The following is a 26,325-nucleotide window of genomic DNA, read 5'->3' as shown; positions in this document are numbered from 1 at the left end:
TTGTTTAGATCCTTCGTCATCAAGAGCCTTATGGATACCTCAGGACCTAAGGAAGAAGAAAGACTCTCTGTCCAATGAGGTGTCTGAGGTACTACCTTCATAGGACAGAAAAGATTAGAGGACCTTCGAGCAACCTCTGGTGCTCTAAGAAACCCAGTTTACCTGCTCTCCAAAGATGCCATATCCTTTTTGCTGAGAGAGTTAATATTAGAAGCCACTCTCAGATCCAGGAAGAAGCCTTCTGTTACTTTAAGGTTAAGGCTCACGAAAGTAGGGCAGTCGCAACTTCCCTTGCTTTTAGACATAACTTTTCTCTTTTTACAAACTTACAGTCAACGTTCTGGAGATGCAAGTCCATATTCAACTTGTCTCTTTCTACAATCTTACAGTCGACGTTCTGGAGATGCAAGTCCATATTCACCTCACACTACCTCAAGGACATAGAGATCGTGTTTGAAAATTGTAACACTTTAGGACCTTTATCGGTGGCTGGCATAGTGCTGGGAGAGGAAGCATAGGGAAACTCTCTGTTCCTTTGCTATTGACTCGCCTTGACTTAAGGATTTGAGTCAATGGGAAGCCTGGGGGTACATTGTATCTGGAGTACCCACGAGGTTCGTTTATATGTAATGGTTGGGTTATGGTTTTAATTCTGTGGTGTAGGTGATAGTGTTGTTATTTTGCATTCTGGTCTTCGCCCAGGGCAAGGGCATCTTTTAAAACTTTGTCAGCATACGGTGAACTTCCTCCACTGCAAAGTTCCCACTAATGTAGGGGCGACCCTTGGCTACACTGCCATGTCCACTGCAAGTTGAGAGGAGAACCGACCAGAGGCAGTACCTACCTGCAGCAGCTCTCTTAACAGGTAAGGAAACAGCAAACATTTATTCAGTGTTAGCAACCTTTCTATTTCAAATTCATTACTTAATGCTTGGGAGTAGAATATGTCCATGCTCTTTCGCACCTCCTAACAATGTGAAATCAGCTATGTAATTACTTGGTAAGTTACTTGTATAAAAATGACTTTTTACGATAAAATAAAGTTTTATATATACTTACCAAGTAATTACATGATCAGAGCCCACCCTCCTCCCTTTGCATGGACATTAGAGCATGAAATGAACTGAGCTCTGTGCTAAACTGTCTCCTTGAGTCCCGGATAGTGGGTGAGGCCTTGTCACCTACACACTAACGATAGTAGCTCCGCCAGGTGAATTTAGAATTTTTAAGCTGTTGTAGATTAGGGAACCAATAGCTGTGTAATTACTTGGCACGTATATAAAAACTTTATCATAAAAATGTCATATTTCTGTGTCATGCTGCTGAAGTACTGGCAGCCCCTTCACAAAATGGTAAAAGGGATTAAGTATGCATAAAACTGGGAACAGTTTCTAATGCTACATGAAAGTTCCTGCTCCATATTGACCTTTTTTCAACTGCAAATGGCTTGTGTTTATTGTTTATGCATGTATAGACCGGAGCCACGTTGTGAATGACCTACTTCACAATATGAAAACTGATAAGTATTTGCATAGGTGGCATTTGTAGCTCTTGGAGAAATTGTTTATGGTTATGGTACAGTATAGTGGAGGAACAGTGTTTCTTTATAGAAAAACTTTGTAGAAGTCATTTCATTATCAAATGTAGTAGATAGAAATGTCGTCAGGATTTGTTTGTGGTTTGTTCTGTATTGTGGCTGAGGTACTGTTTTCTGTATAAGCTACATATTTTTCTTTTTAGAAAGTCTAAAATGGTGATATTGTGAGTGAGGTACGTGCTTGTTCTCATGCAGAGAAAGTTGATTTGTCAGGTAGGCCTACCATGTGGGGGCAACAGTACAACCCCCCCCCCCGACAGGAGAGGCCGACGTCTGTGGGCTGGTGGCTGGTTTGTATGCTGGTTTCAACCAGGTCAGTTGAGACCCATGTCCTCCCATTGACCATCATCTGGAAGGCTTTTGGTTGTCTTTGGAGTATTCTGTGTGGGCCAGAGTATGCTGGGGAGAGGGGGGGTTCTGTGAGCATCGACCCAGATGAATGCTTATTTTACGCTCTAAGTCTTCTGGGACATACATTTTTTTGTTTGCCTGGTAGGTCGTTTTGGCTGGTAACAATTTTCTCTGTTGCCTTTCTGGTGTTGGATATTGTTGTTGGGCTTGTATTTTCTTGAAAAACGTTTGCTGGCAACGTTAATGCTTGGCGGTACAGGACTTATGCTGGAGATGAGTTGAATACTTTGTGCGGTGTTGTTCTGAGTCCCAGCAGGACCCATGGCAATTCTCTTCTCCAACTTCTGCCTTGGCATCTGGCAGTGAGAGAGGCTTTCAGCAATCTGTGCAATCTCTCAATTATCCCTTTGCTTGAGGGTTGTAGGCCGTTGTGTGTATGATTTTCATCCTTAGACTGTTGGCTAGGGAGTACCATAGGGCAGAAGTAAAGTTGGCACCCCTGTCACCGGTGATTATCTGGGGAATTCCATGCACTGACCCAATCAACAAGGGATTTGACACAGATCTCTGCCGTCTGTTGCTAAATCGTTATTGCTTGTGGCCATGTTGTGTTCCTGTCTATGATTGTAAACAGGTACTTGTACCCTCTGAGGCAGGGTAGGGGTCCCACTATGTTGACTTGTATGTGGGCGAGTCAGCAAATTGTTGTTCTGAACTCTTCTATCCCGCTCTGTGTGTGCTTTGTGACTTTTGATGTCTGGCACGGGATGCACTCTCTTGCCCACGTCTTGATGTCCTTCCTCGTGCCCCACCAGATTTACCTCTCTACTGCTGTTCGGGCTGTTGATCGGCCTGATTGGTGAGATGGGTTGTGGGCGAGGCCAAAAGCTTTCCTTCTCAGTCCCTCTGGCAAGTAAGGGCGTGGTTGTCCGGTACTCGTCTCACAGGTGATGGTTACCATTCCACCATCAACTGACAGGTCGCTCCATTTTAGGGTGGGGTTTATCCGCCACAGTCGCTGCAGTCCCTCATCGTTCTTCTGTGCCTTTGCGATCGTGGGATAGGATATCCCAAGCTGGATGTTGTTGACACAGTTTCTTGACAGGGTTCTGCCATGGTCTCCGATGAGCCCATTGCCATGTTGCTTGTGTTGGTTGTTAGTGTGAGGGATCTGTGGGATAAAAGAAATATTAGTGTGGTTGCAGACTTTATTGCTTCTTTTGCTAATTTAAATGCATTATTTTGTTGTTCTGCCCAGTGCAATTGTTATGTATTTCCTTTGAGACACTGATTTATAGAGCTCTGTTTTTTTGCCATGTTTGGAATGAACCTGTGGTAATAGTTTATTAGTCCAGAGAATTCTTGCACTGATTTCACTGTTGTTGGTTTTGGGAAATTTGTCCTTGCTTTCACTTTTTCCGGCAGAGGTTTGATGCCGTCTGGGTTAACTTCGTGTCCCAGAAACTCGGTCATGTTCTTGGCCCATTCGCACTTTTCTTTACGCTCTATTAGACCGTTCTCTTTCAGTTTCTTAAACACTGTTCTCACGTCTTTGAGATGCTGTTTGAGGTTTGGGCTGAAGATTAATATGTCGTCCATATATATTACACAGAATGGGAGGTCCCCGAATATTTCGTCCATTAACCTTTGGATTGTTGCCCAAGTTATGGAGGCTGAAATAGCTGTAGTTGAATGTGTAGGTGCCGAATGGGGTGATGATTGCCTTCTTCTCGATGTCTTCTTTTGCTGCTGGCACTTGAAAATACCCTTTTAGCAAATCAGTCTTAGTGAATATTTTTGCTCCACTCATTTATTTTGTTATATCTGCTATATTTGGTAATGGGTATCTATCTGGTTTCATTTTCACATTCAGCTGTTGGTAATCTCTGCAGGAGTGCCATGTTCTGTTTGCTTTTGGTACCATGTGTAGGGGTGATGCCAGTGGGCTGGAAGCTTTCTGGCACATTCCAGCTTCTTCCATTTCTTTGAATACCATTTTTGCATAGGTTAGTTTTTCCGGAGCCAGATGTCTGAATCTTGAATGGATTGGGGAACCTTCTGTTTTCTCGTGGCAATTCTGTCATTTCAGGTGGTGGGTTTCTTTTTGCTTGATGCTGCTTTTGCTGTTGTACGTCTACTTAGCTTCTGCGGAAGATGAATTCTGTGTTGCTCTGGTAACCAGTTGTTTTTCTGCGATGTCGACCAGTAGATTTTGCTCTGTTAGGAAATCCGCCACTAACAATACCATTGTCACGTCTGCTGCTATGAAAGACCAGTTGTAGTCTTTCCTGTCGAAGGTAACTTTCATCTCCTGCCTTCCATACACTGTCAGTGGCACTCTGCTGGCTGTCGATAGTTGTAGGTTTGGGGGTGTTGGCTGGGTTAATTTGCTCACCCGGTCTGGCTGGGATTAAAGATCTGCAGGCTCCAGCACCCACTGGGAACTCCACATTAGACCTTTCATCTTTTAGGAAGAGGCAAGTTTCCGTTCTTCTTTCATACATGGAAGAAAGTCGGTGGTGAGCAGGTGCGATTTCTCTTATGGGGCAACCTGTCTGCTCCCCACTGACGTTAGTAAGGGTGGGTCGCCTGTACAACCCTACTACATGTTGTTTGAGAATAGGCAGTCTTTGTCGCACTTTCTCGCCTTGTTCTCGAACCTCCAGTGAAAGAAGCATATGCCCTCTGGAGGTTCTTGTCTCTTCTGTGGGGGCTTCCCTCTGGCATCTTGTCTGGGGAAACGTCTCTTGCAAATGGAGGCGGTTGGTTCGTCTGCATCACTGTCCTCTTTACTTTCCAACAACTGTTTGGTGCAACATGTTGCTGATGCTGGCTGTGGTAGGTCTGCTGCTCCTTGTGCTGTGTGTACCTCGTCAACCATGACCAGGAACTCTTGTGGGCGTGGCTGTTACTGTCTGGTGGAGAAGTTTGGTGAGGAGTGCCTCCCTCACGAGGTCCAAGGACAACTCGGCTTGGCCACCCTTGGCTGGCAGGGTGATGAGTCGCCGTAGCTGTTTGTACAGTATACGTGCGGCGGCCATTCGTTGCCTATCTGGGTCCCCACATGATTGAGGATCATCTTCACTCTCTGGGAGGGTGACATACCGAAGGATGACTTCAGCTGGTCCTTCAGGATGTTGTAGGTGGCAGGGGCCTCTAGTTCCTTGAGCCATCCTGCTATCCGCTCAGACATTGTCCGGCAGGAATTCGAGGACAGCGTCTGCTTTCTTCGTTGCCAAGGTGATCTTTGTGCAGAAAATCTTTTCTGCCCTAAAATACCATGCTTCTGGGTGGTGGGGTGTGAAGGGCAGCAATTGGATGGAGGCAGCTGCGAGGCTTTCACTGATGGTGTGGGGGTTGTTTGTGTTGGCGTAACCGGTCATCTCTCCAGTGTCACCGGTGGGAGCGTGGTACAAACGAAAGTGCAGGTCAGAAGCTTACTAATTTATTCATTCAGAATTCACAAAGATCAACAGCTTGTGCAAGCCACAAAGTAGTCCCGACTTCTTGACAGATCGAGGAAGGGGATCAGCTCTGGGCATTGTGTTTCTTCACAGATGCAAAATGACAGATGCATAGATGTAAAACATCTGAATATAAAACAGATAAACATGGTTGAATAGCTGGCATAATAATGTACAGAATGATAACAATACATGAAGGGTGGCAACAACAGTGCTGGAAGATATTTACATAAAACATGATCACAAGAATCTGTTTCTCTCAGCCGCATGGCGACCACATGGTTGTTCTTGTGAGGAGTAAGTTGATTTGTCAGGTAGGCCTACCCCATGGGGGGCTACAATATCATAAAAGACATTTTCATGCACAAAAGCTGAAATATTTCAACAATTTGCATTTTTTAGAGCTTGGCTTTCAAAGTTTGTATCCCTGGCATCAAATGTAATCAAACCTTAAAGTTATTTGATTTTTTCACATTCAAATAATACAATGGAGAGAAAGTATGGTATAAATGTAGTAGAAAACAGACTGCATTTAAAACATTTCTATGTTTTAATCATCCAGAAGGGGGAGTGTTACACGCACACTCACTCTTTCACTTCCGTGTGTGGTCTTGAATAGGATTCCTTTTTGCCTAGAATTTCATCAGTTTAATACTGTACTGAATGAAACTGTGAAATGGTTTGAACATTTTTTATCCCTTATATATGTTCCATATGTTGTGTTTTGTCAACAGTAATGGGTGCTGCTCCTTTGAAGACCACCAGCATGTTTTGTCTAATCTGACTGTGCCTAACCAAGAAGTTTTCATTCCTTTTGCTAATATTGCAGAATGGTCTTCCTAACTAATATTGATGCCGAGTCTCATAAGTTCAAGAGAGAATGTAATACTGCTTTGAAGTGCCATGCACTTCAGAGAAGTATTATATTCAAATATTTGTTTTGAATATTTCAGGACTAATATCCACCCTATGATGGTTTGTTTTGGTAATTGAAACTCATTTCTATCGATTTTGGTAATATTATAAGTAGATAGTCGCTGTCTTAGAAGAATCATGTCGTAGCCCTGTCTATATTTGCCTGTAGAAAACCAAGCATCTCCTACAGACATGTCGAGTTATATATAAGGGCAGAAACTGTTTTTCAAAGTTGAGTTGAATCAAAGGTTTTAAGTTTTATCAGTGATCCAGCTCCCACTTTAGTCTCTGTAATACTGTCACAACGCTACCATCCTGTGGATGGTCTGCACTCTAGGTGACCCATTCTCCATGCTATTGCTTGTTATCTTTTGAGATGGTAAAGTGAGAACATTTGTCAGGTTAGTAGGGTCATGTATCATTATGCGTGTTAGGCTTTTGACCAGTAATTACAATACCCAGGTTTTCTGCATAGGCCAGTATGAAAGCATCAGTGAAAAGCTGTATAATTTTATGTGAGAAATGTGGTCCTTCTGCCCATGGACTAGAATGTTGCTAGTTTCCTGCTGTCCAGGGCTGAACTGAACGTGATCAGCAAGCACCACATCATCCCTTGAACCTTAATATATTTGGACAGTTGTGGCAGTGTTACACCCCAGTTTGTGAAGATCTACATTAAGCCAACTAGACTCTCTTGGTGTGCTTTTTGCCATACATTGAGAACAGCCAAGACTGAGGAACTTAAACAGTTTTAATGGTGTTGATTCTGTTATTCAGTTTAGCCAAAACACCTAATATTTGGTATCATCTTGGATGATTAGAGACTCCATAATTGCCTGTCTTCATCAGTTACAGGTTGCTTATGACCAGTGTTGCTATGTATTGCCAGGTTTCATTTCAGCTGTCCCCTGTGTTTGTGTCCATTTTTAGTAGTATCTTGTGTTCCTACTGTTGTTTTTACTGGTTACTTCTTGTTCTCCCTTTCTGAGTATAGCAATAAAGTAGTTGTTTTTGCTAAGAAGCTAGGTAATGGTTTCTAATGCTGCATAATGTCCTGATATAGATAATTTGTTTGATGTTTGGAATTGTGTTTACATATCAGGAAAGCAATCCTTTAAGGACCTTTGTCTTTTAGATCTTGTGACTAAAATTAGTAATCTTTATTTTCCAGCCAAAGTGCTTTAGCAGTATATATCTGTGTGGGGGAAAAATTTCCCTGTTTGGCCATTTTGAATAAGCTTTACTAAAGTAATGAATTTCCATTGTCGCTCTTAGTGCCACTTTTTTATTTTGAAGAACATCAAGGTCCATAGCCTGTTCCAGTGTCAGTATGTCAACCTGTTGGATTCCACATGTCTTTCATTTACTGTAAGTTAAATTGTGAAGTAGCCTTCATTGTATCATGGTTTTCATTCCTACCAAGTTGAAGAGTGCCCTCAAAATTTATTTCAAGTACTGTACTGTGCTCCAATACCATTGTTTTTTGAAGCTTTATATCTAAATGTTAAACTTATTTTTCATACCTTTCCTCTGTTTTGTATTGTGTAGAACATGCCTTTTGCCAAAACTTACCATTGTAAGGCAATAAAAATTGTCAGGAGACAATAAATGCAACAACAGAGGAATCAAAATATAAAATTAATTTCAGTGTTTAATTAGTGAAGAGAAGATTTGGGGAGAATGGAGTAATTTTCATAGAACCCAATCACCGTTTTTGGGGTTTCCATTGGTCTTGAGATTGCTGGGCTAATTTGTAGGACTTTCTTCTAACTTCATAGATTCTGTACTACTCAGATTGAGAACCACACGACCAGTTGGGTGGAGTCTTGCCACTGCACTTTTCATGTTTTATTTCATCCTCTCAGCTTTGTCCTGGACAGTCCTTAAGGTGGTGTAAAGCCCTATATTTTCATTCTTAAATCGCAACAGTGGCAGTGCCTTGATGACTCATAATTATGTTTTGTTACCAAGGAGGATTCATCTTCTCCTGTTATGATAGCAGGCATTCTTCTAGGATGAGTGTCATCTCTGCTTTTACCTTTAGGAAAAGCAAGAGATGAGATTTTCACACAGATTGGTCTGTTTGTAGAGGTGGTCTTGACTGGCAATTGCCTGTCACAAGTTAGTGAGTGAAATGCAGGTCTCCATATTTTTGGCCAAGGACTATACAGTACTACTCAGCCCCACTTGCCAGTGGTCTTCCTTCTCTTAGGAGGTATTTGAGTCTTGTACAAGAACTAGACTATTTTAGAACTTTGGGCCTTCTACCAAAGTGTGAATGGCCTCCCCTCCTCCAGCACTGAACCCTATGGCCCAAATTTCATATGTTCAAGTAGGGTGACCAGACTAACTGCCTTATCTCAAACAGTACTTCAAATTCATCATGCCAAAGATCAGCAACTTGACGACTAACACTCCTCAAGACGCGGGCCCACCTTGAGTTACTTCACTTAGTGGTTACTGAGTCTCTTCAAGGTGTATCTTCAGGAGTGTTGTGTGACCATTAGCTTTCCTACTTTTTGACACTACACAGTGTATGTCTAGGCAAATATATATACTTAAAGCAGATATTTTGTCTAGTCAGAACCCTTTATTGGTGTTGGAGTTCTGGTGGTGTACTTCAGGATGTTTTAGCATCATCATCCCTACAAGACCACACGCTCCTGCAGCCCTGTCTTTACACTAAAGCCCTTTCAACTGTGGAGACGAGGTGAGTAAGAGGCAGCGTATGGATACTTTCTAATTTATTTAGTCACAAATTTCTGGCAAGATATGGACTTCCATGAAAAGAAAGGTAGCATCTAACATCAGAACAAGACAGGCATAATTTTATGGTCAGGTGCATCTTCTCACACCTGGAAAGCACTTAATTAACAATTCTTTGTACAAAATAGGAAAGTTCTCCATTACATATGGTTTGAAAGCTTGATGTGTTTACATTTACAAATGAGATATTGTAGTTCCTGCAAATACATGAAAATCACTGCTTCAGCTGTCCATCTGTGATTTGTGTTTTCCTGGTAAACAATATTTTGTGGTAGGTCAAGTTTGTTGTTTTGGACGGCGGGGGGCCCCAAGTGGGATCCTACAGTACTCCCCCCCCCCTCCCTCAGCAACAAGAGACACTCTAGGAGATGTACCATCGTCTGGGATGTATGCCGGTTTCAGCCTGTCTGTCAAGACCCATGTGAACAGTTCTTCCATCCACTGACAACAGGTAGCACTTGTCTCTACGCTGCATGATTTGATGACTCTGTTTGCTTTGTGACCTTGGATATTTTGGCAGGGGTGACGTTCTCAAGCCCATTTCTTGATGTCCAACTTCATGGCCCACAAGACGTATCATTCTGACAGGATGTGGGCGGTGGAACAGCTGGACGGGTGTGGCAGGTCATGGACGAGACTGAAAGCCTTCCTCCTTAAGGCCAACAGTAAGTAGAGGAGAGGGTGTCTGGTACCCATTTTGCAGGCGATGGTTGGCTCTCCATTGTCTGCCGAAGTTGCTGTAGGTCCACGTCATCCTTCTGGGCTGCTGCCATCTCAGGATATGATATCCCAATCTGGATGGCTTTGATGGTATTTCTGGAAAGGGTGTATGCGACGTTGTTGGAGGAGCCATTCAGGTACCTGATGGTGCAGGAGAACTCAGATATTGGAGACAGGTGACACTGCTGCAATGCCGACCAACAGTCTCCGTTCTTGGTGAAGGCGTGGACCAAGGGTTGACGATTCGTTTGAACCTCAAACTGCCATCCCTCGAGCATGTGTTGGAAATATTGAATAGCGTGGTGGACTGCCAGTAACTCTCTTTTAAATGAGGAGTATTTCTGCTCCACTGGAGATAGCTTTTTGCTAAAGAATGCCAACGGCTGATGACTTTTGTCTGTATTCTCAAGTACTGCGCCCATCGCTGTGTTATCGGGGTTAGGGACCTATGGGATAGAAGAAACTCATGGCTTCTTTGGCTAATTGAAAAGCTTTCTCTTGTTTCTCAAACTATCATGAAGATTTTGGTTTTCCCTTTGGGCATTCATATAAAGGGTACATGATTTCAGCTAGGTTGAGTATGAATCGGTGGTAATAGTTAATCATGCCATCAAATTCTTGGATCACTTTGATGGTGTTTGGCCTTGGGAAATTGGTGATAGCTTGGACCTTTGCTGTGAGGGGTTTTGACGCCTTCAGGGCTTATTTGATGGTCAAGAAATTTTACTGTACTTTTCACCCATTCACATTTATCTTCCCACAATACTAGCCCATTTTCTCAAGGACTTGCCTTATGTCCTTTATATGCTGTTTATAGTTGGGGCTGAATATCAGGATATCAACATACAGTCTCGGCAAGTTGAGTGGGTGGCGCCTATGTATTTTTCTGAATATGCGAACCTCCCTCTGAAGATGATGATATTACTGGAAGAATGAGTAGGCACTGCCAGGCGACATCTGGCAACCCACTCCTCTCTCCCTGAGAGTAGTAAGTTCCCAGTAGCTGCCAGTTAATTATAGTGAATTATTTACCAAATTTTTTCGTCCGCATGGACTTGTGAGTTTGCTGTTATTTAGCCCCTATTTAGTGCTTTTTTTCTTATAATGAGCTGCAATAAGCTCTTGTCAGGTGAGAAAATAAGTCAGATAATCACTCTGCGTATGGTGGAAACTGCAACTAGGGATATTGCTGATGTTGTTGGCGTTTAGTGAGTGAACTGTGCAGCGGTGGGTAAAAACGTTCAAAGATGGCTCACTAACGCCGACATCATCAGCAATATCCTTAGTTGCAGTTTCCACCTTATGCAGAATGATTATCCGATTTATTTTCTCACTTGAAAAGAACTTATTGTGGCTCATTATAAGAAAAAAAGCACTAAATAGGGGCTAGATAACAGCCAACTCAAGAGGCCATGCGGACGAAAAAATCTGGTAAATAATCCACTATAATTAACCGGCAGCTACTGGGAGCTTCTGCCCATCTCATGGAGAGAGGAGTGGGTTGCCAGATGTCGCCTGGCAGTGCCTACTCATTCTTCCAGTAATATCAGCATCTTCAGAGGGAGGTTCGCATATTCGGAAAAATACATAGGCGCCACCCACCCAACCTGACAAGACTGTAAACAACACAGCAGGGCAATTCTCCCAGTATCTCATCCATGAGGCATTAGAAGGTTGCACCAGCATCTCGAAGGCCGAAACAGCTGTAGTTCTTCATGTCCTGAACGGGTTTATTATAGCTGTTTTTTCTATATCCTCCTTTGCTACTGGGACGTTGGTAGTACACCTCCAGCAGGTCAGTTTTTGTGAATATTTTGGCGCCATCTAGCTGGTTTGTTGTCAGCAAATGTTAGGCAGGGGATAGCTGTCTGGTATTGTTTTGACATTGAGCTGTCGGTAGTTGCCACAGGGGTGCCATATACTGTCTGCTTTAGGTACCATGTGGAGTGGGGTTGCCCACAGGCTGGAGGCTTTCTGGTAGATTCCTGCCTGTTCCATGTCATGGAATACTTGTTTGGTGTAGGCTAGTTTGTCTGGGGCCAAACATCTGAAGTGGGTGTGGACTGGGGTGACCCCAGTGACGATGTGGTGTTTTGCAGGGCTTATTAGGTCCTGAACACTTCAGGAAATTCCTGAAGGAGGCTACGGATCTCTGGTCCTGATGTGGGGTTTGCTGCTGTTCTTGGAGTGATCCTTCTCTCTGAATCAGCTGCTGTCTTGCTACGTCTACCAGCATGTCGTGGGCTTTCAGGAAATCTGCTCCTAGTAGTGCAACTGTGACATCTGCTGTGATCCTAATTTTATCAAAGGAGGTGCAATTATAAATCCTCTAACAAAGTATGACTTTCCAACACTGATGGTAATAGGATAGTTTTCATACTTCATTTTTGGCTCATAATGCATATCTGATAAAAATGTTGTGTTGTCCTCTTTTGTGGAAGATTCTTTTGTAGGATCCCAAGTCTACTCGACTTGTCCCATTACTGTAATACTTCAAAGCTGTTGATGTAGATGTTGACCTGAGGAGACGAGGAAGAAGTTAGACCATGTCAAATAGAGATTTTTTGGCTTGCATTGTACTACAATAAAACTTAGTTATATCTAGGCCCTTAGCATCCTATACCTAGGCATCTTTTACTAAGAAGGACACACATGATACACAGATTTTTTAAGATTAGTTTTGAACACCTTTAGTCGTTTATCAAGGACAAGTTATTGACCTATTTACATGTTACAATACAATACTGAACTATTGAGCAACAGCTACAGTACATATATTAAAAATAATGAACTACTGAGCAACAGCTACAGTATATGTAATCACTGAATTTAATGCAAATCTAGTTTAAAAAAAAAAGCTGTTTCTTGCTTTAATATCATTACAGTATTGTTCATAATTGCAGTTTTTATGGCATTTAGTATGTACAGAATCTTGTCTAAGCATTCATAACCTTCCGTCCATCAGGAATGCCACTGCCCTTAGACATCTGCTGGTGGAAGACTAATGGAGTGAAAACATCATACTAAAGAAGCTTGTGAGGCCTAACAAAGGAAGTTTGAAGAATACAACCACCTTACTGGGTATAGGCTGATGCCCAAAGATGACGGCTTCCTTAACTTTGGACTGAACACTCAGGTGGTAAAAGAGCCAAACCTACACTACAAGTACCTGTAAATTAAATATTGTCATCTTTATTTTTACTGCTTGTAAATAGTCTTATCTTTATTTTTGTTTACTAATTTGGTGAAATAATTAGCACCAGAGGTCCCCATCTTTTGATTTATCTTGAGCCTCCAAGTACTCTGCCAGTTGACTCAGTCATTAACTGCTTTCAGTAACTTAAGAAAATTTTCTTGTCAGTCACTTCATATACTAATACATTTTATTTAATGAACTAGAACTGGCCCACAATTGCTGGGGAAATGGAGGAGAACAAATGTACAAATCTAAAAAAAACATGAAAACTTCAAAATACAGTACCTAGATTTTTTCCTAAGTTATGAATATTGAAATGATCTATCTCCATTGCTCATTTCTTATTGGAGTGACTATCATTTAATCCAAGTAGCTTTTATTTTACAAATATGCTATGAGCTACTGGCAATAAAATAATCCATATGGTTCAATTTTGCTATTTTTATTCCTCAAACCCTGGTCCAAAACTTTGAATAGCATTTTCTCAATTTTTTTAACAACTAAAACCTCTAAAAGTTTTGGCCCTATCTGAAAAAAATTGTCCCACCAAATAACACATATCCCCATACTCTTGTTTCATGTTCATAAATACCTTCTTTTGTTAAAGTGCTACAAAACCTCTCTGGACTAGCCTGTATACTTTAAAATCCATCATCACTTCTTCCAAGAACTTGTAAGCTGTTGATCACCTGAAAGGATGAGAAACAGGTTAATTAAATCGTTAAAAACTGAGGTCTTTTGGTTGTAAAATCAAGCATATACAGTAACTTTCATCAAGCTTGAGGTATCCTGGGGCAATGAGGAGGTCTTTGCCATTGTAGAAATCTGTAGTGTCTTATCCTGATATCTTTCTGAAATTCTACACAAGTCTCAGTAATAGTAAGTTATTTTTTATGAAATAACAACAGGTACCTTACAATAAATTGACTGTGGAGGGTAAAAAAACTGCTAGAAATGATATGGGACTTGCAACTTCATCCCATCAAGAATTGGTGAGAAGCCAGGAGTTACTTTAACACCCTCTTCACCCAACCTCTCCAAAAGAAAAAGGAGTAGGATTAAAGTATTACATAGGCCTGGATATAAACGTGCAAAGACTTCTCAAAATCTGGTAAAATTCAAATAAGAGAAAATGTCAAGGTTTCAAATTCAATTAATTTTTTTCTGTCGGTTATGCTAAACAAAAGGCTTTTTTCGTCCACTGTCAAAAAATCTGAACTGGTTACATTAGTGAACTGATTTTTCTGTACAGAGACGCAAGAAGTGATAGGTTCACAAACTATAGTTGTAAACACCTTTCTTCAGTCTCGTTATCAATAAATCCAGTTCACGTATAAATTCTTAAATAGAAGTTTTTGGGCTTCCATCAGATTATACTGCATAGTTCTGCAATTCTGTTTCCCTCCTAAAAAGTATTTCCTTCATGCTGGAATGATTTATAAATGTAGGGACTGTTTAATAAATACCCTGAAAGAGAGAGAGAGAGAAAATTATGAAAATAAGCTGTTACATAAAAGCATCTGCAGTAACATTTTTTTCACTTGAAGTCATTACATCCCTTCTTTGAAAATAAACTATTAAATAAAAGTATTTGCAGTAACATTTTTTTTCATTCGAAGTCATTATGTCCATTCTTAATATTTCATATAAATTTTCTCCGCTAACAAGCAAAATAAAGCGAACACGGTACAGCCAACAAAAACATTTATTTGTAGTTCTACGATTCTCAAAGGAATCCAATTGAATGCTCATTAAATACCTGCCTTGCTAGTTTTGAATTAGTATTGGTGATGTGATACTGTCTCAAAATTTGTCCAGCCCTCCTGTACGTATCTGGGGTCTATACATATAGGCAGTTCCGATACCAGTGCAATTTACAATTGTAAGAAAACCTCTAATATATATTAAAAATGGACAATAAGCTTCAGTTTGAGCAGCAGAATAAGATATCAAATCACTTCAAGTTTATATAAATGTTCACTTTCAAATTCAGTCCTCCACACACAACTGAACGGTCCTTAAAATTTTAATGAAAATCAAGATATGATGACTTCCACCCTCTTTTAATACTTTGTGTTGCCTAAAAAATTTTTGAGCAATCAGTTTTGCGAACCCTCAACCTGAATAGACCAGCCATACCAAAACAATTTCAACAAATAGCATTTAAATGGATAATGGCCTTAGTTAATGTCGATCAGTTTGCCTTCTCGGATCATTACCATCATTACTTCGTTATTATTCAATTTTTCTCACTCTTCCATAAACTTTCCACTAACTCTCAACCCATCCAGATTGAACAATGGGCATCCCTGCAGGTGAATTTTGCCCATGATTACTAATCTGGATCAAGACAGTTCTAAATCATCCAAGATCTAGGATATGCTAACTTCATGTAATCATCCAAGATCTAGGATATGCTAACTTCATGTAGACTTACATTTGAACTTTCTTTTAAAAGTTTGCCTCTAAACTTCAAGAACATGAAAATAACTAACTCTTATATACACCATGGAGAAATTTCACATATATTTCGTGATATAAAGTGACCATATTATAGAAATTTTTATAAAATTTATTTTTTAAATACTTATCTGTTATGATAGCTGTATTTCCTGTGCCTGGCAGGAGGATGATAGTGTGAAAAGTAAAAAAATTAATAGCATAGTTTACTTTGAACTGTATATTGACCCATCCCTGTCAGGTGGTTTGAGCATCCATAGTTTTTCCATTCAGTTTTTTCTTCTATCTGCATGAGGGGGGTGGTGGGAGGTGATACATAATAGAGGTATTTGAAAAAATTTTATAAATATTTCCGTTTTTTAAATGAATTTTACCTTTCTATTACTATAGCTGATTCCCGCACTGAGCAAAGGAGGTGGGAAGGGTGTGAGGACAAATTTAATAACCAAGACAACCATAAAATTCCATCAAAATAAGTCACTACTTACCTAATGATTAGCATCCATCTCCTGTACTGCCGCCAAGCAAGGACTAATTCATTAGGTAGCAAGACCTCTGAACTATGCTGGAGGTTCCTTGCTAGGGATACCACTCACACTCTGATGTATGGGACACAAGGCCTGGTGTCTAGGCCAGCAGAGCAACAACGATAAAAGACTGAAGTCCTTACCTACTACAACATAGGTACCTTCATACTCCCCAAAACTACAATTTCCTAACTAAATAGGAAAGAGTACAGCTACCCTAATTGTTCAGAATATGAGTTCCCCTGCCATAATGAGAGGTGATGGAGCTCTACACAATTCATATTGGATTTCCACATTTCGCAGATGGTACAAGGCAAATATGAAGCGCATTGACAACTTTCTCCCACAAAAAGATTATGAAAACTGAAAGCTGTCGCTACTGCTCGCACATCGTGAAATCTTGCTTCAAGCAGAGGTAAAAAAAGTAGTCTGAATTTGCTTGTCCTTCTCTGACCAGAGCCTTGAACAGACAAGACTTGCCATTCTTTGACAAGGGCAAGTGAGATTTCCTTAGGCTACAAAAAGGTTGTTGACATTTTGTCTAAATTCCCTAGTCCTTTGCAAAATATAGAGAGCACTCTGACAGGACATAGGGAAGGTCCTTCCCTATCTGGTATCAAAGAGGGCAGACTGGGGATCACCAAAGACCAAGGCAGAAGAAGCGACTTAAAGTCACTCTTGTCCCTGAAAAGGGGTAGAAAAGAAAGGACTGCTCCTTGGGTAGTAAACCCTACATGGTATGAGAAAGCCTGAATCTCAATACTCTTTGCTGAGGCCAAGGCTAACAAAAACAGTCTGCACTGTCAAACCCTTAAGGGAGGTTGTACTCAAGGGCTCATAATGGGGCCATTGAATAAGTACCACATCCAGATTCCAGCTCAGGGGTTTATTTGGAGACTTAGGAATATCAATTCAGAGGGAGTAGATGGCCTTTTTAATCCATGCTAGACAAAATATCAAAGCCAGCATGCTTCAATACAGCAGCTAACATGGATTGATACCCTTTAATGGCAGGGACTGAAAAATGTCTGCTGTAGCGTAAGTAAATTAAGAATTTAATAATGCTATTCACAGAGGTACAGGTGCAGGAAAGCCTTCTAGCAGAGCACCAAGCCATATATACTGCCCACTTTCTTTGATGCAGTGCATTAGTTGACGCACTTCTGGAATTAAGGATAGACCTGCATTTCTTTGAAAAACACTATGCTGGTAAGAGACAGTCTCTCCAAGTGGTCAGCTGAAGCATGTGGAGGTTTTGGTGAAACTTCATACCTCCTGGCTGTTTGAGAAGACCTTTCCAAGGTGGAAGACGCCTTGGGCGATCTACTAACAGTAGTAGGGGTCTAGGAACCATTCTCTTCGTGGCTACCAAGGGGGTCACTAAAGTCGTGCATGAATTCACAGCTGTATGGAATTTTGCTAGTAACCTTTGTACCATAGCCAACAGGGAAAAATCAAAGAGGTCTAGATAAGACCAGTCTAAATGCATTGCATCGACTGCCTATGCCTGAGGATCCTGAACTGGAGAGCAGTATACTGGCAGGCGACTGTTGAACTTGGTTGAAAACAGGTTCATGAAAGAAGTGCCCCACAGCTTCCACAGGTCCTTGCATTTACATGACAAAATCTGGTCCTTCCTGCTCAGTTGGTCTACCACCAATGCTCATTTTTCCTGGCACAAAATAGGGTAACAGAAGGATCTTCCTTTCCTCTGACAAGTGAGAAAGCAACTTGAAAGGCATAACAAAGCTTCTGACTTTTTGCCCCCTTGATTGTTCAGATATGCCAGCACTGTTGAATTGTCTGAAAAGTGTGCTACCTTTTTGCCCAGTACTAGATCCTCTAATGCTAGAGGGCCTTCTACACTGCCAAATTCTCTAACTAAATGATATGGAGTTCTCATTCCTCTGCGGACCAAACCCCTGCTACATGCCTGTCTGCTGCAACTGCTCCTCTACCTTCTGACAATGTGTTGGAATATAACGTGAAGTTGGGCTCTTCAACTTGAGAGACACTCCCTGCAAAAACCAAAGTCAATGGTTCCACCATCTCAAAGGGTCCTCTAACTCCCTTGAGACATGAATTTGAATGGATTCCAGCTTAACTTCCAGTTCCAGTGCCTCTTGAGAAATAATTGAATTGGCCTCATTTTCAGCCTGGGCCCTGGAACCAAATTCTCTGGTGATGCCATGTGCCCTACCAGGGACAATCATTTCTTGGCTGGCAAGGTCGTGAAGGATAGAACCTCTTCTAGAATTAAAAGAAAGTTGTCTACGAATTTCTCCTTTGGAGAAACCAGGAAATTCTTGGTATCCAGCAGTATTCCCACATAAGAAAGGTTCAAGCTGGTGTTGGATTGGAATTTAAAACATTTATCAGTATTCCCAACATACTTGTCACCTTTAAAAAGGGTATCTCTTGCCCTGAGCCTCCCTTCTAAAACTGGATGCTAGAATCTGCCAATCATCCAGGTAGAGAAGCATCCAAATGCCTAACAGGTGAGCCCACTTGCCCAACTGTGATTGGACTTGTTAAAACTTGAGGAGCCAAGCTTAGAGCAAAGTACATTGCTGGAAACTGGTTCACCTTGCTCTGAAAAACAAATGGCAAATATCTCCTTGAATTTGGATGAACGGTACATGGAACCAAGCCCCCATCATGACCACTGATACCATCCAGTCTCCTTGCTGAATTGCTGCTAAAACTGAACTGGCAGACTCCCTGGTGAACAGTCAGGCGAATGAAATGGTTCAACTGGGAGACATCCAGTACCGGTCTCCATCCTCCCGAAGCCTTTGGTACCAGAAACAGGTAATGGGTCAAGGACTATTTCCACAGCTGCTTTTAGCCCAAGAAAGTCTACTTTCACCCACAAGATCTGGAATTTCTCATTGTGGAGATAAGAGGGAAACTCCAGAGGTGAGCTGGCTACAGGAGGCTGGGAAAGAAAGGGGATGCTGTATCCCTCTTTCAATACCTCCACCACCCAGGGATCTGCCTCCAGATCCTGCCAAGCTGAATGAAAGAGGCTCAACCTCCCTCCTTTTGGGGACTGAGGGCTTCATGCATCATTACTTATCAGGAGCTGGATTTTCTAGGATGCTTAGTGTCCTACCTGAAAGCCCAAAAGGGCTGGAAGGGCCCTGATGACTTACCCGTTTGCCTGTGGGGAACCTTGAAACTTTGCGTTAACTGCAGAAGTGGCTCCTGCCATGGTTGTGTATGCCTAAATGTTTGAAAGCGACACAACAAAGATCTGGTTCCAATTCCACATCCTCTTGCATTATCATACCTAATGCTGAGGTATCAAGCAGAGAATATAAGGGGTGATGTGTGATAACGTCAACCTTCTGGGTCGAAGAGAGAGAGGAAGTCAAAAAGAAAACAACTGTTCCCTACGCCTGACAACTGCATTAGTCAAGGCGTGCACAGACTCCCCAAGGAAGTCTGAAACTGCTCTATCTAAGCAGCCCCCCCTCCAAAAAAAAAAATCACCAAACAGGGGAAGAAAAGGGGAAGAACTTTTTGAAGAAACTTCTATGGAGCAACTTAGCCACTCAAACTTGTTCAGTGCCAACTTAGCCCATTTTGGAGACAAAAGGTGGATCTGCCTTAGGTTCCAGCCTAACAGTCCTAAGGGACCTCGAATCCTGAACAACTGGTTCTTCAAAGAAATCAGGAAATTGTACAGACCTTAAAAAGATCTTAAATGGAAGCAAAGACCTGTTCCAAAGAATCATCTGCACCAAAAACAAAACCTTCCTGACTATTCACACCATCCTGCACTGACATTGAGGTAGCTGGAGGCAAAACTGAATTTTCCAAAGGAGCCTACCTCAATAAACTTGGCCAAGGAGAAGATACTCCAGTCTGCTCTGCTACTGAGATGGTAGCAATCAAAGAAGAACTGATCTGCTTGACTAACAGGTGAATAAGCTGACCCTTGGTGCTGAAAAGGTGACCGAGAACGTCTAAAAGAGGCCCAAGAGTATGGTACTTCGAAACCTGCCTCAGACTGGAAAGCAGCCTGAGGCATCCACTAAGTTGAAAGCAGTTGAAGAAAATGCATAAACAGTGGTTGAAGAAAATGCATAAGCAGTGCATCACCGACTTAAGTGACAGTGACTTATGGCAGATTCGATCTTACAGCACTTTTTCAGCACTGTTACCGGCATTTTACAGTGCCATCAAAACAGCAAGAATAGGCATCAAGTTAATGGCGCTGTAACTTGATGCAGCATCAAGTTATGGCACCAAACATCAAGTTACAGTGCCATAAGCGCTGTTAAAGGAGAAAATCCAACTTCTGGCACAGTGCTGAAACAGATCCCCTGCCATAAGTCGGTGAGGTGACACACTCATGCTCGGAAGTAGCCCAAGTCGACAAAGAAGGGAACCAAGACTGGAAGAGCGATCTCTGAGAAGAGCAGGAACTACAATAAGGTGTCTGCAACTTATGCCTCGCCAATAGACGCTCCTAATTCTCTGGCAAGCAGGAAAACTAGCGTCAAAAATTGATAACTATGCCTGAGAAAGGAAGGAGAATGTGGAGAGCAAATACATTCACACACCCGATCACCACTACTCACACGAAACTCCCTTACATCAGACAAAGAATGTGAAGATGAAATGGCCTAGTCAGATAGCCTGGGAGACCGAGAAGAAAGCGAGCATCTGGTGCCAGGTGAAAGTCTAGCACTAGAGAAGTGTTCGGCATCAGGCAAGCACCTGCGGTCAAGCATGTGTCCAATGGCAGGCAGGCGCTTACTGGCACATGAGCTTTTGTTGCCAGGAGAGTGCCTCCAAGAGAATACTGAATCCTCTTGCAAAGGAAGACTACAGAAAGATCCTACATAGGGATCGCTAGGAGTAAGCAGCCTCTAGCAAGGCCTAGGGGATACAGAATCGGATACTGAGAGAGTGCACTTATCCTTACCTAGCATATCTACCTCCTTCCTGGTTCCTAAGCACTCACTCTACAAACACAGTTGCTGGATACACTACACTGTTCCTTGTAGATAGATTAAAGTATACAATTTAGGCTGAAGGCCAAGTGATGGGACCTGTGAAGTCATTCAGCGCTGAAAGGAATACCGAGTATAATAGGTTTAAAAGGTGTACATATAAGGAAGAAAACCTCGCAACTGTACTAAGAAACATTGTTAGAAGTGGGTGGATAGTAAGATGGAAGAAAGAATATGAATGGAGGCACAATAAAAGGAATGAAAGGGGTTGCAGCTAGGGCTGAAGGGATGCTGCAAAGAATCTTAATTACAGGCAGTCCCCGGTTACCGGTGGGGTTCTGTTCCTGGCGTCATCATGCCGTAACCAAAAATCACTATAAAGCAAACATCGAAGTCTACGGCTGCCACAATCCTTGTTACTGCACCATAGTGTTGATAATGACGCCTTAGACCGGTTAACAGCTCTGTAATTCCATTATGCACAGTAACTAAAACTACAGTATATTGTATGTAGGATTTGGTGTACTGTAGTACTGTATGGCACAGTACTGTACTGTGAATAAGATAAAGTGATGAAAGCCTTACCTTTAATCATTTGGGTGTCTTGTACAGTACATACCTACATTCCATGTTGTGTTACTGTACTGTAATCCAACTGTTCTCTATGTTAAAAGTTAAGTATACCTTAGTTTTATCAGACCACCGAGCTGATTAACAGCTCTCCTAGGGCTGGCCCGAAGGATTAGACTTATTTTACGTGGCTAAGAACCAATTGGTTACTTAGCAACGGGACCTACAGCTATTGTGGAATCCTTTACCACATTATAGCAAGAAATGAATTTCTATCACCAGAAATAAATTCCTCTAACTCTTCATCAAACCGGCTTTCCTACGGAATTGAACTCTGGCCCATCAAGTGACAGTCCGCAGCTCTACCGGCTCACCCAACGGAGAGCTTGTTCTCTATGTGCAGGGTATTACTTACTGTAGTTACTAATGAATTCTGTATAGTAGGAATATACTACATTAGTCTGTAATGAAAATATTAAAATGAGTACTGTACAGGACAGCAATGTACAGTCAATCCCCGCCTATTCACAATTCTAGATTCACGGCTTCAGCTATTCGTGGATTTTTCTGTGGAACGTATATCCACATTATTCACAGAAAATTCGCCAATTAGCAGAATTTCTTGTAGATAATTATTCACCAATTACTTCATTTTCATAATATTTTTGTGACTAAATACATTTTTCATGATAAAACTATTAAAATAGGCAGATATAAGCATTTTTAGAGGGAGTTTTTGGTGTTGAAACTATCAAAATAGGCAGTTATAATAATTTTTAGAAGGGTGTCAAGTATTCGCAGGGGTTGTGGTCCCTATCCCCCGTGAACCTCAGGGGTTGACTGTACAGTATACTGTATTAAAGTACAGCACAATAAATACTGTACTACAGTAAAATGAAGTTTTATGATAAAACAAAACTTTTATGAATACTTTTACCTGGCAGTTATATATATGGATAGCTTAATCCCTGTCGAACCATGGCAGATTTTTTAAAAACTATTTTTATGAAACATTTGACCGAATGGTAAACCAAAATGTCCGATATGGTTAACAACCCTTATAGGTTGTCGTAGCTGGAATCATTCCTGTTTTCAGTTCCTCAGATCATCTCTTGCCCGACCTGTCTCCTGAGGTTTGTGGAGGGTGGGATTTAAAATAATAAATAATAACTGCCAGGTTTTATTCATAAAACTTTGTTTTATCATAAAAACTTCATTTTTTCACGAATAGAACTTACCTGGCAGTTATATATATATAATATGCTGATTCACACATTTGGAGGAGGGTGAAAGACAGCCAACATTGTTGGGAAACAACTAAAAGTCATAGGTAAACACCTTGATTCCTTACCTGCTAAGGTAGCTGACTTCAAAAATTCCTGCCTCTTGAGCCATGCTTTCCTTTAGGTGCGCCAGTCAGGTGAAGACCTGTTATACTGAAACAACTCAATCGAGTCTGTCAAACTCTGGGTGAGACCAACAACGTACTAGACTTCTGTACTTCCAATTCCCCTTCTATTACCTGTAACCTTACTCAATCTAACCACCTAACCTTGCAGACTAGATATACACCTATCTAGTTAGACTGGGGTTTTTTGTTCCTGTCAGGAAGCTTCCTCAGACAATATATGAAAATACACCAACCCAATTACAGGTATCCCAAACAAAAGTTAAGTGTTGAGGGGAGGCAGTCACTCCTTTAAAACCAATTTTTTGAAGCTGTAGCTACATATGGGCCCAAGGCGTAACATTTCTCATAATCTACTCTTACCTCTGAGGTGAGATGAGAAGAAAAACAGAGTCACTTCTCCAAAAAGTGGCCTCCATAATTTGTTTAACTGACATATTCTTTCTATAAGCCAGAGAAGTTGCAATGGCTCTTATTTCTATTAACCGAGCCTTCACCTTCAACAAACCAAAGTTCTTTTGTCTTCACATAAAAGGTGAGCTTCTCTTATTGTCTCCTCAAAAAGAATGATAACGCATTCTTCAGAGGGCTTTTGAGGATCCTTCACTGAACACCAGTCAAGGAACTGGAAGAACCTCTTGTCCTTTGTCCTGGAAATATAAGCCTTGAGGGCTCTAACTGGAAGAGTAGTCTCTCCTCCTCTTGGCCCACTAAATCAGTGAGGTTAGGAACCTTTCGTCCCCTTTGGAAGGGTTCTCATTCTTAGCAAAAAGTCAAAAAAAGTAAATGCGCATATTGCTCCATTAATGATTGAAGCCTACTTGTTTCTGAAAGCCTGAATCTCGCTAACCCTTTTCGCTGTAGCAAGAGCGAGAAGGAAAAGAGTTTTCTTTGTTACGTCTCTCAGGGTTGCTTGAGAGATGGGTTCAAACTTCCTGCTGCACAAGAACTTTTGCTTTCACATCCAAATTCCAGGACTGGGGTCTCAAAGTCTGCTTCATTGTTGCAAAGACTTTAAAACCAGAAAATCTCTATCTTGAGACAAAATCAAAACCTTGTGCCTAAAGACCTACCAACAAGCTTCTGTATCCTTTATGGTGGATACTCCCCAGCTTAGAATCTTGCCTGAGGGACAAGAGAAAATCAGCTATTTGGCTCACAGAGGTAGTGGTTGAGGAAACCTTCCCCATGCTGCCACACCAAGATCTAAAGGTTTCCCACTTTGATTGGTAAACTCTCTGTGAAGAGACCCTCCTGCTCTGGCGATAGCTCTTGCAGCTATGATTGAAAATCCTCTGCTCTGACAAGCTTCTCGATAGTCTGAATGCAGTCAGTTGAAGAGCGATTGGTTTTGATGATACCTCTCAAGTGGGGCTGTCTGAGAAGCCTTGGACTTGGGGAAGACTTCTCAGGAAAGTCCACTAACATCTCCACCACCTCTGAAGAACCACTCTCTTTACTGGCCAAAAGGGGGCTACCAGGACCATTCTCCTGAAATCTAGGAGGGCGAATTTCTTGACTACTAGATTGATTATTTTGAACGGAGGGAACGTGATAAGTGTCCATCCCCGTCCAGTCCATCAAGAAGGCGTCTGACTGCCTATTGCTTCTCTGTCCGGGACTAGAGAGCAGTAGTTCAATTCTCTTGTTCTGGCTGGAGGCGAAGAGGTCTGTTGAAGGCCTCCCCATAAACTCCACAGTTTCTGGCAAACTTGAAGATTGAGAGTCCATTCAAAATTGGGCAGAACTTGCCTCTTCTGCTGAGCATGTCTGCTCTTACATTCTTCTGCCCCTGCACGAATCTCGTCAAAAGCTCCACCCTGTGGTCTTTTGTCCACAGAAGGAGCTCTCTTGCTGTTTCGTAAAGAGGTAAAGAATGAGTCCCTCCTTGTTTGCTGATATACGCAAGAGCCACTGGTGTTGTCAATTCACTTCTATTACTTTCCCCGCGACAGATTCCTTGAAGGCTTTTAAACCTAACCAGATGGCCATCAACTCTTTCCTGTTGATGTGCCATCCGATTTGTCCCTCTTCCCAAGAGCCTGAAACTTCCTTGTTCCCCAGTGTTGCTCCCTCTTCCCGACTCCAAAGCATCTGAGAACAACACTAGGTCTGGGTTCTTTCTGCAAGGGAGATTCCTTCCCCTAAGATCGAAAGGGTCCAGCCACCAACTCAGATGTTTCTTGATCTCTGCTGGAATGTGGAAGGAAAATGAGTCCTCCTGATTCTTCCTGTCCCAGATTCTTGAAAGGAAGTGTTGAAGAGGTCTGAGGTGCAACTTCCCAGAGAGACAAATTTCTCGAGGGAGGAGAGGGTGCCCAACAAACTCATCCACTCCTCGCCGAGCACTTCTGCCTCCCCAGGAAATACTGAACCTTCTCGAGGCACTTGATTTGTCTTTCTTGTGAGGGAGAAGCCTGAAAACGAGCTGAGTCCAGAACTATCCCCAAATAAAGAATCGTCTGACTCAATTCGATCTGAGACTTCTCTTTGTTGATAATGAGACCCAGATCCTGAGCAATCATAAACGTCTTGTGTAAGTCCTCCAGACACCTGTTCTTCGACTGGGACCTTATCAGCCAGTCGTCTGAGGTACAGGGATACTCTTATCCCTTCTTGATGAAGCCATCCTGCCACATTTGACATTACTCTGGTGAACACTTGAGGAGCTGTGCTGAGGCCGAAACAAAAAAGAGCTTTGAACTGGAAGCATTTGTCCTGGATCACAAACCTCAAAACTTCCTTGAAGTCGGGTGGATGGGAATATGAAAGTAAGCGTCCTGCAGGTCCAGGATACCATCCAGTCCCCTGGACGGACTGCTGCCAGCACAGACTGAGACGTCTCCATGGTAAACTTGGTCTTCTCACAAACCGTTTCAATGCGCTGACATCCAGGACCGGTCTCCATCCCCCGAACTCTTGGGCACTAAAAACAGACGATTGTAGAACCCTGGGGATCCTAGTTCCAAAACTGGTTCTATCGCTCTTTCTCCAACATCTGGTCTACTAGATTCAGGAGTGCCCTTCGTTTCAATGCGTTCAGAGTACTGAGCCACTAGGGCTAGTGGCTTTGTTGAAAGTGGCGGTTTCCTCGAGAAGGGGATCTTGTACCCTTCCTGATGACTGAGAGAGACCAGTTGTCCAAATAAAACTTCCCAAAGCCTGCCAAAATAGAGACAGCCTTGCTCCTACTGTTGTCTGGAGGACTTGTTTCTCAATTTCTAGAGCGTGTTCTAAACGTCCTTCTGTTAGTTCTACCCCTGTTTCTTGTCTTTTTCCTCTGAAATCAGCTCTAGAAGGAACTCTGCCCCAAAGGGCTGTTGAACTCTCTTTTCTCTCCTTTTTGGCAGCTGGAGGAATTACCGAAGGAAACCTCCTAGCCGAGCG

General features: G+C 42.0%; 2 long non-coding RNA genes across 6 annotated transcripts in view; one reads left to right on the top strand and one right to left on the bottom strand.

Moving 5' to 3' along the window:
* LOC136840636 (uncharacterized) overlaps window positions 1-13,440 on the top strand; it is a 38,035-nt gene extending 24,595 nt beyond the window's left edge. For both annotated transcript variants that reach the window (XR_010853683.1, XR_010853684.1), the window contains exon 5: window positions 12,779-13,440. This is a non-coding gene — a long non-coding RNA (uncharacterized lncRNA). The remainder of the gene's footprint in view (window positions 1-12,778) is intronic.
* The window catches only part of LOC136840637 (uncharacterized), a 47,367-nt gene continuing 33,126 nt past the window's right edge, over window positions 12,085-26,325 (bottom strand). For 3 of the 4 annotated variants that reach the window (XR_010853685.1, XR_010853686.1, XR_010853687.1), the window contains 2 exons: window positions 13,602-13,698; window positions 12,956-12,982 (listed from right to left, as the gene is read on the bottom strand). This is a non-coding gene — a long non-coding RNA (uncharacterized lncRNA). Of the gene's footprint in view, window positions 12,333-12,891; window positions 12,983-13,601; window positions 13,699-26,325 lie in introns of those variants that run through there. The other variant, XR_010853688.1, reaches the window with a different exon arrangement.

This window comes from Macrobrachium rosenbergii, chromosome 8, assembly GCF_040412425.1.
Source record: "Macrobrachium rosenbergii isolate ZJJX-2024 chromosome 8, ASM4041242v1, whole genome shotgun sequence".
Lineage (NCBI taxonomy): Eukaryota > Metazoa > Arthropoda > Malacostraca > Decapoda > Palaemonidae > Macrobrachium > Macrobrachium rosenbergii.
Note: the sequence above shows the minus strand (reverse complement) of the source record. Positions and strands in the feature narration are given on the sequence as shown.